Source organism: Biomphalaria glabrata, chromosome 8, assembly GCF_947242115.1.
Source record: "Biomphalaria glabrata chromosome 8, xgBioGlab47.1, whole genome shotgun sequence".
In the NCBI taxonomy this organism is placed as follows: Eukaryota; Metazoa; Mollusca; class Gastropoda; family Planorbidae; genus Biomphalaria; species Biomphalaria glabrata.
The window spans coordinates 6,647,202-6,653,624 of NC_074718.1; positions in this window are offsets into that span (position 1 = coordinate 6,647,202).

Sequence of the window (6,423 nt, forward strand, 5' to 3'; positions counted from 1 at the left end):
ACAGTTAATCTAGCTGCTGCAATAAAACATTAGGAGGAAAAAAGTTCTTTAGATTCGAGACAGGTGTAAGACAAGGGTTCATCTAGTCTCTCTTGCTCTTCCTCATAGCCATCTACTACAGAATTTCATTCATTGGTTAACATGCATGACTAGATGTAGAAAGTCATCATCTTTTTTTTTTTAGTAACGCCTGAATATTATAATATAAGATAATGAAAAGAGAAAATGAATCAGACTTCGGTGTTCCATGGCGTGAACAGACTCGAATGACGGACTTGAACTTCGCTCTTGATGTGGCACTAATCGGGTCTACAAGTAAATGAATACTAGAAATGACGTTTATCCTAGATAGAGAGGCACCCAAAATTGACCTCCGCATAGACTAAAATTGTAGGTGCCCCTTTCAGACTTGACTTGACTTGGCTTGGCATAGCAAACGATGGGGATGCCTGCCATGACCTATCATGTTGAATAAGAAAGGCAGGATACATCTTCCGAAGGATGCAGCCTATTGGTACAATCCAAGCTATTGGACTTGCGACAAAAATCGTCATACTCTAACACAATCGTCAACCCAACTGCAATGCATACGAGACATGGAAGTCATCTGCCAAAATCGAGAAAATACTTAATGTGGCTCAGAAAAAATGGCTAAGAAGGATTTTATGAGTCAGTAACAGAGATTGTCTCAAAAAAAGAAAATCCTTTACCGAACTTTGACTCGACAAATTAACGAGGTTTGCAGGAAATGCCTTCCGACAGAATGAATTACGCTTAACAAGAGCTGCAATAACAGGAAAGCGGAAACAGGGACGTCCTCGTATAACTTGGCGTCACTCTTTCATGTTGTATTTCAGAGCAGTTGATAACAGGTGGTAAGAGGCTTCAGATATTGACAGTGACAGATCTTTAAAGTGACAGCCCAATGCGCCGAACAGCGCGAGAGGATCTAAGTCTAAGTAAATACGTCTGTATTTTGTATGTTTAAGAGGCGTGTGTAACAATATCAGCTCGTAATGTTTAAGAGGCGTGTTTAACAATATCAGATCATAATGTTTAAGAGGCGTGTGTAACAATATCAGCTCATAATGTTCAAGGTTTAAGAGGCGTCTACAGCAAGATCAGCTCATAACGTTTAAGAGGCAACTGTAAGAAGATCAGCTCATAAAAAAGTTTAAAAGACGACTACAGCAAGATTAGCTCATAATGTTTAAGAGGCTTCTTTAAGAAGATCATCTCACAACGTTTGAAAAATATAAATACAATCTTTATTCACGTCAGAAGGATCGATTTCTCAAGATATACAATTATTCAGTCGACTTCCAGTATGTGAACAAAACAGGTAGCTTACAAGACGTCAGCCTGAACACAAGAAAGACCCAAAGATAAAGTCACATTCCTCGTTCCATATGCTAGGACCAATTTGTATTTATGCTCCTTTTTTCCTAGTGCTATTAGAGCATGGAATGGGTTGCCTGAATCAGCCATGAAAACCACCGATTTGGCAGAATTAAAGTCATTGGTTAGCATGCATGACTAGATGCTTGACGCATAAGACGTTATCATCTTTTTTGAAGTAACGTCTGTATTTTATAAGATAAGATAAGACTTCACTACAACATGAACACTACAAATGTAAAAAGGAAAGGGTCTGTGTGCCTCGATTGCCTCTATCTCCCATTTAAAAAAAAATTAGCTTAATTAGCTTAATATGATTTGCACTGTTTCATTAAGAGAAATAGAGCGATGTAGACTTTTGAAGATAAAAAAAAAACAAGGAATTAACGTAATGGCTTCACCCGGACTCCTCCAGATTTTTTTTTAAAGGGGGTCGGTGATGGCTGGAAAGAAGGGAACTTCATGAGTAGAGGTTGAGAAGCACTGATTTATCTGGTGACAGCTGTTCAGTGTATTTGTCATCGTTCTGAGATCAGTCACAGGATTAGTCCTAGATGGACTGTACGGAGATAATAGAGTACTTCTAGACTAACAACCTAATTAAGTATGTCATGACTGACAGGACTTTGATTATGTAGTATTAGATATTTAAATGTCTAGGTAATAAAGCATAATTTTAATTACACTATGTGTGTGAATTACAAAAATAATTAAGTTTTATTTTTTACTTGATAATTATACTAGCCCCGAAGTTTATCCTAACAGACACACCGTACACACAAAGTTGTACTTAAACTAATAACAAATGTGTATGATGATTTAAAAATAAAATATGAGTTTAATACAATGATATGTATACAATGATGTTGAGTGGAATGATGTGAATGATAAGTATTTAGAAATATGAAAATAAGACTGAATGCCATAAGTTCATGCTAGGTAATTACTTATATAGTAATACAAAATAAATTGCACCTTATATTATGTTGCTTGACAACACTGACTTCAACAACCTAAAAGTTGTATAACCTATACCCAAGATTCGTCTCTGAAACAGGTACTGTATAAACTGGACATAAACATCTAGCGTGAAAGAACTGCCATTAACTTCTGACATAGTCTGACAAATTGAAGATCACAATATCCAGTGTAATACCAGAACCCACAATACCAGACTCAACGATGAAACAGAAAACGCCAACACGGAAACCCTATAGATATAAATAACAAAAACTCTAACGTCTGATCTAAAACTACAAATACGAACGAATCCGTATATTAGAATATCGTTACAATCTTAAATAAACTCACCCTAAACAGGGGTCAAAGAGTCTTACCAAGAATAACTCCAAGGCAACATGGCTAAGGCTGTCCAGTAGTCAAAGACCAAGGATTATTCAGGACCACAAAAAGTACAGCTTGTCTATCAAGACTAATATGGCGTATTGCACCAAAAGTTAAAGAAGACATATGACGTCACATCTAAATTATGACAAGGGAAAAAAAAAGCTGCACAAAATAAAAATACGAAAAATGACGTCATCGTCTACAGAAGAAAACGGCGCTATTTGATTGTGTACATTTTTACAAATATACTTCACAGCAAATCTAGCTGCGACAATGACAATTCCAGAGGCGCATGAACTTAAACTACACAGCAAGAAAATTTTGTAAAAAAAAAATACTTAAAAAAAACATAGTGTAATTGTATTAATTAGTTTGGATCAGTCATGTAATTAAATTTGCAATAAATCTAGACTAACAATAATAAATCTTTGCAACTAGAAATATTTCACCATTTTTTTTTTGTTTAGAGATACGTGATCGCTTTTTACATGTATTAAAAGTACCATAAGACTTGAATTCGACCTCAAGCCTCCTAATGGACACTAATTTCACTTACACCATCACATCTGTCGTGTACAACTTCTTTCCCTTGTTCGATATCAAACAAAATAATTTATTTCCAATAGTTAGTTAACTAACTGGTTAATTTTCAAATTGATTAATGTTTGTCAGCTACAAGAAATAATTATGCAAAATTTCAACTTCATTCGAGATAGTGTATGAAAGAAATAATGTGTTCAAAGCATTTACCATACAGACAGAGGTAGTTGATTTTTGTAAAAAGGTGTTTACTTAACTCAAAGTGGCATTAGAATTTATTTTTGATTAAACCAACATTAATATAATTTAATAACTCTTTTTTTTTATAATTACTTTTAATAAAAAAAAGATGTGTTGTTTTTTTTACAGTCCAAAACATTTGCAGCTTATATCAATCTTTTAATGTAGGTAATTATCATTATATGATTGATTTGTTTACAGTTCACAAAAAACAACAACAAATTAACGAGTATGCCCCCCTGTAGGAGAAATAGGATTGGAAAGGTTGGAAAATATCAACATGAGTCAACCGCACCTAGTGACACAAACACTAGTGACGCTTCTGACTTTAAATCCCTGAAATCAACAGTTCAAAGATATGGCTGACGATGTTGTTTTGATAATGATTTTATTCAAAAGTGTTATCTGAATGACAGCATATGTCCACAAGAACCCCTTTACAATAATAGAAGCTGTGTTTAATACGTGTGTTGTTTTCAGGGCTGGCTTTAGAGATTTTGAGGCCCTTCTTATTTTCCAAATAAAATAAAAACAATTCCTATCAAGTCTTTCAAAAAAATTATTGCCAAATAATAAAATTTTGTCAACAATGTAGTAAGAATGTAGTAAGCTGTTAAATATACAATGGAACTCATTCACCAATCGTAAAAACAACAACATTTAGCCTGGTGATTCTCTATCTCTTCTATACAAATTACTACCTAATTTTTAATACTCAATGGCTATCAAGTGTTTTTTTTTAATTGTTTTTATCAATATTATCACGTGACTAAATGTTGTTTATTTACGATTGGTGAATGAGGTCCATTCAATTCAATACAATTAAAAACTACATTGCCTCGCTAACGAATGAACATTTGCGAATTTTTTGGCGGAAAAGTCGTGGACGATTTCGTTGAAATATATCTGCCGGAGAAACAATTTCAAGGGTTAACCATAACAGTCTTGCCAACAGAAACTTAAAAATATTGTCAGTAAATTCACAAAAAAATATTTTTTTTTAAAGTTACAAAGACAGTTTATGTGGAAACACAAACTCAAATCATCCCCCGAAGTGGTCCACCCAGGCCGGTAAAAAGGCAGGTTTCAATATTTTTAGAAAGAATATCGTCATGAAATTCTATCAAAAGCAAATAACAGAGGAGAATGAAGAATGAAGGTTGACAGATCATGTGTGGTGCCCCAGCGGGCAGTACGTAGCCCGCGGTACGTAATTAAACTCCACAATGTATCACACCAATGGACCCCGTGTTGTCGCGTTTATGAGTTAGTTGTGCCATGTTGCCCAGCGTTAACATAGAACCAGTGGAAGCAATAGTGCAGTAGTCCAATCTGCCGTGTATAGAACAGATTGAAAAGGGCCGTGAAATTTAGTTGAACAACTTAGATCTGTTTGCTTGTGACGCTTTAATGCCAGATCAAAACGTTTTTGTCAGTATTAGCTCTCACGAAAAAAGACTGACAGGCACGAAGGAAGAGTTGGGCGTCGTGCTTGTGGCTAAATATGTAGGTCACAGATGGGGATGTGAAGCCACGGGAAATACTTCCTTCCTCACTAATCTTCGGACTCGAAGACAAGCCTTACTATACATCTTTGTAAACTATTTTGCATTTTTTTTTTAAATTAATTTTTTTTTAACTAGTAGGTAATTTGTGTTCCTTTTGAATGATAGAGTTAAAACACCAGGGATAATTGTGTTATTCAATGCCGTAGCCTATCATTTTTAAAATAAGTTTTAAGTTGCGCCACTGTCTTAGAGTGAATGTCTATCGGTTTGTTGACAGATTGTTGACACGCTTGCTGCTCCACCATTGTTGTGAACTCCTGACTTGGATTAGACCTGACACATAACATACTTCTTTCAATAACTCAACGAGACGCAAGAGATGAATTAACAGCAGAATATAACTTTAATACAAGTAAATCAGGATAACTGTAGTTGTAGACAACGCATCAAGGGTCAACTAGTAAACATATACATAATTAGTACCGATAATTAATTAACTTCTTCTTCTTCGTTCTCATTGTTATGTTGGAGTGTTCAGATGACTAGATCAATACATGAGATGAACTGCGCAGTGGTTTCCAAATCAGGGAGCTCTCCATATAGTTTTCTTTCTATTGGGGTGTTTTTGGGCCAGTGTCTTGTACGGTCCTCCTGGTAAAGAGAGCAGTTTTAGAGGACGTGGTCGGCATTCTCTGGTGATACTCCACATGGGCAGATTTCACTGGTTCCAATGTTGAGCTTCCGGTACATGTGTTGTCTCATTCTGTAGTGTCCGGTCCTGAGTCGAAAGATTAGACGTTGGTCTTGTCGGGAAAGCTTATAGTAAGCGTCATCTTTCTTGTGATTTGGATGAGAGCTTGTCCATTTCTCATTTATTTTATTCACTATTAGTTTCTTCATTTCTTCTGTATAGCGTGCAATGTTTAATTGTGAGTTTGTTCTCCCATTCTTGACGAGTGTGTCAGCCTTCTCATTTTTTCTAGTTCTATATGTGCTGGTATCCATTGAATAACAGTTTTTTTGCTGTTGTGGATGAGCTTTGTAAGTGCTGTTCTGATGTTTTTTATATAAGAGGAATCAGAGTTTTGCAAGCTTTAAGGGTTGTTTTCGCATCGGTTAGATAGACAATCTGTAGGGGGACTTGGATAATTTGCTAGTATGGTAGCAGCTAGTGCTAGTACTTCCCTTTCTGCTGTGGTGGCTTTATGGGATGAGCCATCTGTGTAAACTCTGATCCACTGATTGCTGGGATAATTAGTTTGTAGAAAACAGTTCACTATTTCCTTGAGCTCTGTTGGACTGAAGTCAGATTTTTAGCGGCCCCCGAAAGGGGAAAATACGCTATTAGTTTTGTGTGAAATGTCTGTCCGTCTATTCAAAGTTCTGATGC